Source organism: Oryza sativa, chromosome 7 (genome assembly GCF_034140825.1).
Source record: "Oryza sativa Japonica Group chromosome 7, ASM3414082v1".
Lineage (NCBI taxonomy): Eukaryota > Viridiplantae > Streptophyta > Magnoliopsida > Poales > Poaceae > Oryza > Oryza sativa.
In genome coordinates, this window is record NC_089041.1 from 10115747 (window position 1) to 10129132 (window position 13386).

Consider the following 13386-nt stretch of genomic DNA (forward strand, 5'->3'; position numbering starts at 1 on the left):
CTATTCTCCCGAGTCTAATGGGATTGCTGAAAGGAAGAACCGCACACTGACTGACTTGGTGAATGCCATGTTGGACACCGCGGGACTGCCTAAGGCATGGTGGGGGGAGGCATTGTTGACCTCAAATCATGTGTTAAACAGAGTTCCTAACAGAAATAAGGACAAAACACCATATGAGATATGGATTGGTAGAAAACCATCACTTTCTTATTTGCGCACATGGGGGTGCTTGGCGAAAGTCAATGTACCAATAACGAAGAAGCGCAAACTTGGACCTAAGACTGTGGACTGTGTTTTTCTGGGATATGCTCATCATAGCATTGCCTATAGATTTTTAATAGTTAAATCCGAGGTACCGGACATGCATGTTGGTACAATTATGGAGTCTCGTGATGCTACCTTCTTTGAGAGCTTTTTCCCAATGAAGGATACACATAGTGGTTCGAACCAACCCTCTGAAATAATTCCCAGTTCAATCACACCACCAGAACAAACTGAACATACACATGAACTTGTCTCTGAGGAGGATGTCAGTGAAGCTCCTCGAAGGAGTAAGAGACAAAGGACGGCTAAGTCTTTTGGTGATGACTTCACTGTGTACCTCGTGGATGACACTCCTAAGTCAATTTCAGAAGCATATGCATCTCCTGATGCAGACTACTGGAAGGAGGCTGTCCGTAGTGAAATGGATTCCATTATCGCTAACGGGACTTGGGAGGTGACAGAGCGACCCTATGGGTGTAAACCTGTGGGGTGCAAGTGGGTGTTCAAGAAGAAGCTTAGGCCTGACGGTACTATTGAAAAGTACAAGGCTCGGCTTGTTGCTAAGGGCTATACTCAGAAAGAAGGCGAAGATTTCTTTGACACTTACTCACCTGTTGCTAGATTGACCACAATTCGTGTGCTACTTTCCCTAGCAGCCTCACATGGTCTTCTCGTTCATCAAATGGACGTTAAGACAGCTTTTCTTAATGGAGAGCTGGATGAGGAGATCTATATGGATCAACCTGATGGGTTTGTAGTTGAAGGTCAAGAAGGCAAAGTGTGCAAATTGTTGAAGTCTTTGTATGGTCTGAAACAAGCTCCTAAGCAATGGCATGAGAAATTTGACAAAACATTGACATCTGCAGGCTTTGCAGTCAATGAGGCAGATAAATGTGTGTACTATCGCCATGGTGGGGGTGAGGGAGTTATTTTGTGCTTATATGTTGACGACATACTGATATTTGGGACAAACCTTGAGGTGATAAATGAGGTTAAATCATTCTTGTCTCAAAATTTTGATATGAAAGATTTGGGAGTAGCTGATGTTATCTTAAACATTAAGCTAATTAGAGGTGAGAATGGGATTACTCTCTTGCAGTCCCATTATGTGGAGAAGATCTTGAATCGCTTTGGCTACATTGATAGTAAGCCTTCTCCAACACCTTATGATCCTAGCTTGTTGCTTCGCAAGAACAAGAGAATTGCTAGGAATCAACTGGAATACTCCCAAATCATTGGCTCGTTGATGTACCTGGCTAGTGCAACTAGGCCTGATATCTCCTTTGCTGTGAGCAAGTTGAGCCGATTTACTTCTAATCCGGGAGATGATCACTGGCGTGCGCTTGAGCGAGTAATGCGCTATCTGAAAGGTACTGTGGAATTGGGGCTTCACTATACTGGGTATCCTGCGGTACTGGAGGGTTATAGTGATTCTAACTGGATCTCTGATGTGGATGAGATCAAAGCCACTAGTGGATATGTTTTCACACTGGGTGGTGGTGCTGTTTCATGGAGGTCTTGCAAACAGACAATTTTGACGAGGTCAACCATGGAAGCAGAGCTAACGGCACTGGATACTGCTATTGTTGAGGCAGAATGGCTGCGTGATCTATTAATGGATCTGCCTGTTGTTGAAAAACCGGTGCCGGCTATCCTTATGAACTGTGACAATCAAACGGTAATTGTCAAAGTGAATAGTTCTAAGGATAATATGAAATCGTCTAGACATGTGAAAAGACGATTGAAGTCTGTCAGGAAATTAAGAAACTCCGGAGTTATAACGTTGGATTACATCCAAACAGCGAGAAACCTGGCAGATCCCTTCACGAAGGGACTATCACGAAATGTGATAGACAATGCATCGAAGGAGATGGGTTTGAGACCCATGTGAGTTATACTATGGTGGTAACCCAGTCTATGTGATCGGAGATCCCGTGAATTAGATCCTGGGAAGAACAAACCATTAATAAACTAGAGGAGAGTACCAATATATATACCCTATCCAAGTGAAGATGCATATACTCTCGTGAGCTGCAAGGCAGGTTAGCTATGCCTTAATGAGTTCTGTTGGCTTTAATTAGCAAAGATGTTGTCCTGCAGAGCATTCTTGAAGGAACTCACCTTTGTGAGCTTGACTGTTGGTCGCAGTCTATGAAGATTTTGGGTGAATCTTCTAGGAAGCTTACTAAAGACCTAGGAGTATGACTTATACGCTCCACCCGAGGGGTAGTCTACAGACGGTCTAGTACCAGATAAGACTTTGAGTGAAACTTGCTTGCACAAGACTTGCAATTCAAGGCGTAGTCCATTGTTCAAGTTGTGAGTAAGTGTAGCTTGGAGTTCTAGGTGGATGTTCAACCTTAATTGGTCTCCATCGAACCGCTGGTATATAAACAGTACATTGGAAAAGGCAAATCTCAGTGGGATTTTGAGATTTGGTGGGGGATTGTTGGAATTAATGAATGGGCCTTAGCCCACTCGAAGATTAATTCTTTGGAAAATCACAAAAGCCCACCTCATGGGATGGCATGCATGTGGAGTTTAGTACCACCTTGCTTATTCTAGGAGAGGGGGACCTCCTTAAAAGGGAGGATGCCCTCCTAGCCACTAGAAGCATGTGTGGTGGAGAGAAGAGGGGAAACACACGCGCGCTCTCGCTCGCCTCGCCTGGCCTGGCCTGGCAGGGCAGGGCAGGCGGCGCGCGTGCACGACGTACGCGTCGAATGGTCCGAAAAATTGGCTCCTCACCCTTGCGCAGATGCAGCCTCCTTTTGCAGTTTTGTTTTGCTGCAAATTCGGATTCGTTTTTGTTTTGGAAACGTTCCGAAAAATCCGGTACGTGCAAACGGCGTGGAGTCCGGATAAGTTACGCGCGACTTATCCGGTTCGGTTACGCGCAGTAGAGATCGTGCGGGCGCCCTGATCAAGCGACCCTTCTCTATATAAACCGACCCGCCGTCTTCACGCAATATATGCGAAAATCAATCTAGGGTTTGCCTCCTACTCTGTACTGCGCCGTCGCTCGTAGACTACTCCATCCCACTCGCCGGCGTGCACCAGCGATCGGGAGAGCAGGTCTCCGGAACCTCTGCCTTTGACGTCCTGCACCGGGAGAAGGCGGCAATAAGGTTTTTGGGAAGCGCTTCGCGCGACTGCTCCCTGTTCGTTCGCGACGGCTCGCCTTCCTCTTCGCTCGCGTGTTTCGTGCCTTCGTAGACACCTGCGAAAAGTTTCGACCAAGCAGCCGGTCTTTTCGTCACCTCGGTACGTGTTCAATATGTTGCGCATATTTGATATGTTCATGTTATTCTGCGTAGTTTACATGTGTAGATCTAATGATGCGTTCATGCTAGTTTTCATCTGTAATGTCATGATTTATTTATAGAATAAATTAAATCATTATATGCCCATAATCTCAACAAAGTGATTGATGAAGCTACATTCTACTAGCTTTTCGGAGTTCGGACCAATGTTTTCTTCTCACTGCCTGCAAGATTATTGCCTTTCTAATTGTGCCGGCAGGATGTCTGGTGGAGCAAGGAAAAATATATAAGGAGAAAGAGCCCTTCTAGTTTTCAGTTCATTTCTAAATAACTAACCAAACTTTATTTCGGGATTGGTGGGATGGGAGTATGGAGTTGGCTCCCCTTTTGGCCGCCATGAAGAGCATTAGGGCTATCGCCTATTGGGAATTTGGAATTAACATATTCTTATGAGTTACTTTCTCCGTTTCACAATATATGTCATTCTAGCATTTTCCACATTCATGTTGACGTCAATGAATCTAGATAGATATATATATGTCTAGATTCATTAGCATCAATATGAATGTGGGAAATGATATAATGACTTACATTGTGAAACTGTTGGTACTAACAAATTAGTCTACAGCTATAAGAGCAAGTACAATAGTATAGCCAACTACTAGCTCCAATTCATCTATAGCCAATCTAATAGCTCATTCATACAATAGTTACATACTACACTATTAATACCTGGTCCCACCTGTCATTCACACACTGTGTCTTGGAGTCCGTGCTACAGCTGGCTACAAATCTGTAGCCCGCTGCCCTTCTCTCTCCTCGTTTATCTTCTTAAAATATATTTACAACTGGCTTATAGCCTGCTATTGTACCTGCTGTAAGGCAGCACACATCATTCATGTCTTATTTGGTTAATCCCTCCCACAAATGGATTGAGGGAGATTTGGAGGGAATTGATTTCATATCTATTATGATGTGTAATTATTCCCCTTCAATTCCCCCCATCTTCTTCAATTCCCTACAAAACGAATATGTAAATGAGATATGTGCTTACCGATGTGTAAGTGGGGTCCGAAATTACCGGAATTTTGGAAATCGCAATCCCTGCCACAAGAGCATCAGCTTGTGACGTACACGGCTCAGTCACGTACGTGGACCGTGCTCAAAGCGCTAGCTGGCCAAGCACAAACACAGCTACGTCGGTTGGCAGGTATGCCATCCATACGAGGAAGCGGTTAACTACGACTTGATCTACTCCTTTCATCTAATTCAAGACGCGCACACATTTTTAAAATTTTACTCCTAAATATTTGACCAATAATATTTTATCACCTTATATATGTGGGTTTGCCCTCATTATCTGTGTTAGTTAATTTGCAAAGTTAGAAAGATGGACAAACTGGTAAGATATATATATATATATATATATATATATATATATATATATATATATATATATATATATATATATATATATATATATATATATATATATATATATATATATATATATATCAACCAGGGTTAGGCTGTTTGACTGCTTGCCTAACCCAGTTTGGTGCATAATATGTAGACATTTCTCGCGCAATTACAAGACTAAATCTAATAGTTTAACGTACGACATATATATAAATATAATAATGTTCAATGTCACAACCCATCTTGATTTCTCAGCAACTAAGTCCGTGTGGATCTCATGTTCAACCAAAAATGATAGCACCTATATGGCATGTAATTAAAGCCAGTGCTTTGCACAACTCACATTTACGTCCTTCGCCTGATACCCATATATAATGTCCTCATCAAGTTCCACCTGTTCCATATAGAAATAAACTATAGTAACCAAGAAATTAATTGTGCATCTCCTAATTATAACCTACAAGAGAACATAAATTATTCCAGAGAGAAAAGAAAGGTAATTCTATATGTACCAAATTCATGTTCTGTATAACAAGAAAGATCAGTGTAGATAAAGCAAGTGGTATATGCCCACTTTCCACTAGCAACTAGCTAGTTTTTATCATACTATCATGGATGAATAACAAAATTTCAAGGGCTGATCAGGTTATTATTAATAAGAAAGGTAGGTGTAATGGAGGTGACAAAATGTATGATGCCCTCAGAGAAAGAATGATATATTGTGATGGTTGATTTACCTCAGTTGGCTTCTTGGATTTTTTCCCTATATTTGATCTCAAATCAGAACCTAGAACTTTGGGTTTCTTTGCTATCCGTTCATCCGAAAGATCATCTTCATTCATCTCACCTGCCATCAATTTAGATCCTTTTTTTTCTTAGCGAAGGTCACATTGGAAAATGGAAATCACATGCTATTAACCTTTTATCTGATAAAAGAAAGGAAAAATTAGAACCATGCCATTATAATTTTGCAAAATTTGAGATATGCCATCCTGACCCTACTGATGACATATCTCAAACTTTGCAAAATTATAATGGCATGGTTCCAAATCACCTAAAAAAAATCCAACATCTGTAACGTATTAGCTGGCCAATGCATATTAAAATTCCCTTCACATCATCACACGGTACGCTGAAAATTATGTTCAAATTAAATCAATACTAGCGGAAGTCACATTACCATAATCACCACCAGGGAGGCCTTCAAAGTCTTCCATATCTTCCATGTCATCCATATAGTCTCCTTCAACATACTCTTCCACCTCTTCCTGTATTGACAATTGAATTCACGATACATGGATTAGTTCACGAAATGTGAGATGAGCATGTCTGCGCCAATTAACGATCGATGCTTACTTCTTCATCTTCCTCAGGATCTACATCACCTTTTTCCATGTCAAGAACTTTGAAGGGATAACTATAGATCATGCCGTCATCGCCGCAAAGACGTTCCTTCAATTCCCTCCGCAAAGACGTTCCTTCAATTCCCTTTGGATAGCCTGCATGCCAACAGGTATATCAGAAATAATAAGGCAAACTATGAAACACATGAATAACATCAGAAATAAAAACCTTTTATATTTGAGCGGCATGTTCAGCTTTCGCCATTCTCCTGAGATCTCGCTGAGTCTGCTTCCGGGGCATTGTCATCAGCTTCTCTCTGACAGGGCGAGATAGGAAGATGATTATAATTTTCATAAAATAAGAGAAGTCAACAAAAGAAAGTCCACAAAAAGAATATACATCAACAACACAAATCAGATTATAATGAAACTGCTGTACTATATATGTAATACCATCGAAGTTGAAAGTTGCGGTCTACTGCTACCCATATTATTTCTCCATTAGTATTAAAAGAAGTTCCTATAACGATATGACACCACATAGAAGTGTACATAAATAATTACTATTTTCTCTTTCAACAACGATATGGTGTAATATGATCAAAACAATATAAGCAGAAAACTCATAATGAAAACACTATGGAAAATAAACTGAAGAGCTAGCCTACCTCACTTTCAGTCGAAGCTTCCTCATTCTTATCCGATACTGAGTCATTTTTGTCAGGCGCTGCTTAATCTTGTGCACAAGTAACTTGGGCCAAAATTCCTACACAATGAAGGAAAGAGTGAAAGACAAGCTATGAGACTAAGTAAAGTTGACATCCAGATGGGGAATGACAAAATATGTACGCTCGAAGTGCATACAAGATGCCTGTTGATGACTTCAATTGCTTTCTCATAATTCCTTGGTAGTTTGACCCTCTCCCATAATTTATTTGGATGATGAGCTCTTTCAGCTGTTTTCATGTATAGGTAGAAAATACCTGCAAGGCCAGAAAAAAAAAAGGATAAATACAAAATACAAACAGAATAATGTAACAAAAAAGATCAGATGATAGGCATAATTTCTATATGGGAAAGAATTGGGAGCATATATCACAAGTATGCATGATTCAATTGAAGATTAGACTGCAATATATCTGCATCCTTGGACAGTTAGACGAAGAGCAATTTTACGGTCCTTGAGAAGGTACCATAAAGTCCTATTTTTTCTATTATTAAATTGGTACCTCATTGTACCTAGGTACTATGAGGTACCAAAATTTACACTAAAATTTTGGTATCTCATGATACCTCCTCAAGGACAGTAGAATTGCTCTTGGACTAAAGGATTCTGAAAGCCTATAAGCAATTCACTCATGGAAAGAAAAAAAAACACTTTCTGCAGTACTATGGAGTATATTCACTTTAAAATTAACTAAATGAATGGACTTTTAGGCAAAAAAAACATTAACTAATTAATAAGCTTCCATGCTGGCTAGACCAAACTAAAAAAAAACAGTCATTTGTTGTGTTTAACTTTGAGGTTTTATATATCCAATCTACTCACAAATCAAAATATCATCGATCTTATAAGGGAATTAATAACAATTATCAGTCACAATTAAATGATTTCCTTCAAATCAAAAGCAACGCATCTCCTAATTGCAACTGCGAATGTCAGTCAACAAGGGGGAGATAATCCCTTATATGCCACTGAAAATTGGTCTGATCCCTTATATACCACTGAAAATTGGCTCTTCCCTTATATGCCATTGGTCCAAATTTGCGCACTCTCTCATGCCACTACGGTCAGTTGATCGTGTGTTGACCGTTAACTTTTAAGTAAAAAAGACATATTTGCCCTCTCTGAGTTATTAGGCATGCCCTATACTCAGAAGGGTAAATACGTCTTTTTTCCTTGAGAATTAACGGTCAACACACGGTCAACTGACGGGAGTGGCATGAGAGGGTGTGCAAATTTGGATCAATGGCATATAAGGAAAGAGCCAATTTTCAATGGCATATAAGGGATCAGACTAATTTTCAGTAGCATATAAGGGATTCTCTCTGTATATATTCACCGTCATGGTCGCGGATGGTGGCGTAGCGGCTGTTGGCAAGAGGGCAGGAGCTCCGGTTGCATATTCCGGTGGCGTTGTACGGGTTCCGGCAGAATATCCCCGTCGTGATCCTGCCGCAAAACCAAAACCATTTATCGTCAGAAATCAAAGAACACCACCACAGCGAACGAAAGAAAGAAGATGATTGCTGCTCTGCTCGCATATATACTTGGCCATGAAGCTGCAGTGGTTGTGCCGGATGCAGTGCCATATCACGTCGTCGCTCATCCTTGGATGCCTTCCTCTTTGCCTGCTAGGTGCGGTTGCGGGTGATCACCTCACCGGCGGTGGAAGCCGGCCTCAGCAGGAGGACGCCGGCGCCGCTGCTCGCGCGTGGGGTGGAGGAGATGGGCGTACGCAGGCGGCGGAAGAAGATCGATCGACTAGGGTAAAAATAAAACCTGGTGTTGGCCTTAGGCCCAGCACAAAGCCCACCGCGGCCCCAACTAGATGAACTCTAGGCCCATATCAATACTGCTTGCTCCTTATGCATTTCACTCAGCCCTGACCCAGTTTTGAACCCTTGAACTGTGGAAGGAATAAGTTCACTTTGGGTCCCTCTATTTGTCGCCCAGTCCGATTTTCGTCCATTGACCGCAAAACCGGGTACGACCCGTCCCTCAACTTACGAAAACCGGGCAAACGAGGTCTCTCGGCGGTTTTGAAGGCGGTTAGCTTCATCGTGCTCTGCTCGAATTCCTGCAGACTGCTGCCAGTATATTATTTGCCCTTGCATGCCCAATGGGGGTAAGAGAGAAGAATTGAAAATTTGGATAAGTTTTCTTGGAAATCAAATTGGGCAAAAGAGAAAGATTTTAAGGAAATCTGAAGTCAAAAATTGACATTTGAATCCATTTTAGGGATTTAATGGATGTTTTTGGGGCAGGGATTTGATCATTTCGGTGAATGTGAATATTCATATTTTTGGAGAATTCCAAATACCACCTACCTTCTCTCTTTAATAGATGATGTTGTTGATGTTGTTGACTTTTGAAATAACGTTTGACTATTCGTCTTATGAAAAAACTAGTGTAAATATACTAAAATATAAATCATACTCAAAGTTTCTTTCTGGTAAAATATGTCAACAAAATTAAATATTATCTAAAAAATGTCAACAAATAAATGATATTTATATACAATTTTTTAATATGACGAATGGTCAAAAGATCATGTAAAAAACCAATATTGTTATCTATTAAAAAAACGGAGTGCGTAATTTTGAATCCACCATAAGCAGACTATCCAAGCAATCCAAACATGACTTATTAGAAGATACACAAATGTAGTAAAATCACATGAGAAAGACAACAGTTCTGATCCAATTCCATCCCAGCAATGTATATTTAATTGCAGAGATTATTAATAGATACACAACTTATCTATACATCCTATATAGTTGGAACCAAACACTAAACATACATTAAGCCACTAGAAAATAATATCCTTTGAATCCTTATAGCGCTTTCATCATAACCATCATCCATATATCATATTCATTTACAACCTACTTAGTGTAATTATTATCATAAAGCTTAACATTAATGAGCCACATCAACTTAGAAAAATAATGCCCATTACATTTCTCTCACGCTTGATTATAACCATACATGCGTCATGTATAACTGAAATTCTACCTAAATTGCCTAAACTGTGGGCCATCCTTTTAACATTATTTCTAAATTGTTTTATTTGAGCTTTCTTGTAATTAATTCTGAGATACCCACAGCAGCGCGTGGGGTATCCACTAGTTAAAAGGATGGCCCTTCCCGCTACCCATTGCTTGATATTGGCATAACTTATGGAGCTGAAGCAGTAGGAATTGGTAGAAAAGGTCCTAGAAAACGCATGAGAAGGAGAACATGCGTGATGAACTCCCCACCGGTGCTGAGATGCTCATAGTGGAAAGCACCCCCGCAACGCGGTGCAACATAGTAAAGCATCTCTAGCCAAATCTCAGATATGAGTTTCCATCGTTCAGCTTCATTGCCGATGCTGAAAAGCTCGGCGGCCACTTGGCATGCCTGTGGCATGCAACACTGGATAGTTAAGAGCTTCCGCAATACTTTGCCAGAGGTCCAAATCTTTCAGTTCTTCATTTGCCATCGAGGCTCCTTGTTCCTGTTCATTGGCTTCAAAAAACTTCTTGACAGCTTCCTTCTCACTTGTTTTAGCCTGTTGATCCTGTTGGCGATAAATTTTTTCCCCAATTTCACCAAGAGCTCTGTCATGTACAAGCTGGGAGTTGACTGTAAGCATCACGCCACACTTGAAGACAAGGTACATGATATAGTTTGATAGCTCTCGGCTCACCTTCTTCTTCTTGTTTACTTCGGTGGTGCTATCCTCGGAGTAGTAGCATATATCTGTCGCAATGTGCCAGATGAGCACAGCCGTGGGGAAATCGACATCTCTGCCAATGCTATCCTGCAACTTCGTCATACTTGTCTGTTCCAAATCTTCTGATTTGCATCTGTCGATCCGCTTCTGAAGTGTTAGCTGACCACGGGAACTGGCGAAGTTCCAGTCCTCTTTAACTTTTCCGAATTCTAACAATTTATCGAGCACCAGCTCCTTCAAGTCTTCAGTAATGGATATGTGTGTTAAAGTCGAATCAAGCAACTCAACACCACAAGTATTGGAACACTCACTGATCCATTTCTGCACGGATGACAACAAACCTACGGTACCTTGCATGGTGTACTTCGTGATCATGTTGTACTGTGCTACCTCTTGGGACCATTGTTTCCTGCCTCGTAGTGGCCGAATGGAATTGACTGCCCACAAGATTATGCTTGTAGTTCTTTCAGAAGGAAGTTTGGAGATCAAGTAGGGACAAACATACATGGTGGCAGCGAAGACATCTAGAACTATTGCACCTACAAGTAATATGTAGGAGATGATGATATCGGCTCTATTATGTAGTTGGCCGCCCTTTTCGATCGGCGCACATGAAGAGCACTAGGGCTATGGGGGTGAACATACACTGGACAATGACCAGCAAGGTAATAAGGAGGGAACGAAATGATATGTGGCAGGGCACAATAGTCAAGTAGAAGGCTCGACGTAGGATATTTTTTTTGTGTACCCACGATTTCATATGCCCTGCGGCGGTTTGGATTGTCATAAAACTCTTTGAGCATGGATGGTATATCCTTTGCTGCTAAAATGCACTTCACATCATCGCGTGGAGTGTCCACTGAAATAACTTCACTTTCAGTATATCCGATGTTTTCTGCTTCGGTATGTATAATTTTTGAGCTTGACTTCCCATCCAATGTTGACTCAAATCTTTCTTTGACATATTTTTTGGCTTCTTCTTCTACTCTGCCTTTCTCAACTTCCTGTAGCACAAATTTCAAATAGTGCAGGGATGCAGCCCTGAGACTCCTTGGTCTGGCAAGGATAAGGCAGAAGGTACGCCCAGTGTACCTTAAACACCCACAGAGGAACATAAGCACCACAGCAGCCTGCAGCCGGCGGTCTGTCCAAGATGATGTGGAGATGACGTAGCCAGCCACAACTACTTGGATGACCAAGTTGAGTAGGTGCCGCTTCCACAAGTCATTGTCCTCCTTGGAGAAGGTAGTGAGGTTTTCCTGCCCACCAAGATGGACGAGCAGAAATGGCGCCCAGAAGAGTATGAGTTGGTGCTGCGGTCCGTTCACATGAACCGCGAGGTGGCCAAGTACGAAAACAGCAATGGAGTGTCACGCCCAGAAATTCACGAACCAGAATTTCTAAGCTGAATGTGCATTAAACCCCTGTCCAGGACCAGCCAGGGTACACAAACGACAATTGTTGACATACAGATCCACGTCTTACAAAAATATAAAAGATTACAAATGCAGCGGAAAAGATAAAAGCGAGCTAAGCCTGAAGACTTGACTCCTGCAGCGAGCGATTCCATTCCACAGGCAATCCTTGACAGCAGCGACGAAACCAACCTCTTCGAGACATCTCCAGCTGAGAAGAACTTCAACTCTGGTGAGGGGGAAAAGAGAGCAAGACTGAGTACTACCCACTGTACTCAGCAAGTCATACCGGAAGAGGAGGTATGATGCAAGATATATCCAAGGGAGGCTAAAGGTTCTTTTGCATAAAGCCGGCATTTCAAAGCAGTAGTTGAAAGCAGTAAAACAATTGTAGTAATTAATCAATATTAACCAATCACTGCTCAACGCTACACCACGTTGAGACCGGCCCAAACCACCACCTGAACTAACCAGTTCCAAAAGCTAACTAGGGGTGAAACTAATCACGGTGAATCTGGTCGACCGCCCATAACCGCGGGCACGGCTATTCGAATAGCTTTACTCTGATCAGAGGTGTACAACTGTACCCACAAGACACAGCCCCACGACACGTTCCCGTGCGCCGACATGCCACCACGACATACCAGAAAGAGGCCGTGACAGGACCCTTCACATAACCCCCTCTAACCGATCGCACCACACCTTAGGGTTCGCCCCCGTCCCCAGCAGGCAACGGGCAGCCTCCCTTTCGTGCCGCGGTGAATCCGGAAGCCGATCAACCGGACACCCCGGCCGACCCAACTCCATCACGCCCACCCTCGCTTGGGTACGTCGGCTAGAGAAAAGTTACACTACAAGCCTAGCCGTTGCCCACGCTGGCTTGTGGTAAGTACGATAAGTTCTTCCGGGGCATCCCGCGAACCGGTCCTTAACTGCCATGGGCACGACTAGCAAAACCATGCACCCACAGCCCACCATGACGTGTATTTTAATTAACCAACACCATTACGGTGGCACTAAACCAAAGCTATGCCGATAATCAAGTCTATGCTTTAATGTGATCCCCCTTTGTGCACTAGTTGAACTAAGCAGGGCTAAGCATCTCCTAAACCAACATCTAGTCATTTTAATACCCAAGTTATCAATGGCGTAAGGGAAACAACATATAGCTGAGTAATAGGACCCATCCCACATGATATTGTAAAACAATGCAATATTTAATAGAAATGCGGGACATTTG

The 13386-nt window shown here is 42.1% G+C and overlaps 1 pseudogene; it reads right to left on the minus strand.

Annotated features, from left to right (window-relative positions):
• Nucleotides 1-5023: 5023 nt before the first annotated feature.
• Nucleotides 5024-8654, minus strand: LOC4342897 (uncharacterized; annotated as a pseudogene).
• Between the last annotated feature and the right edge of the window lie 4732 nt (nucleotides 8655-13386).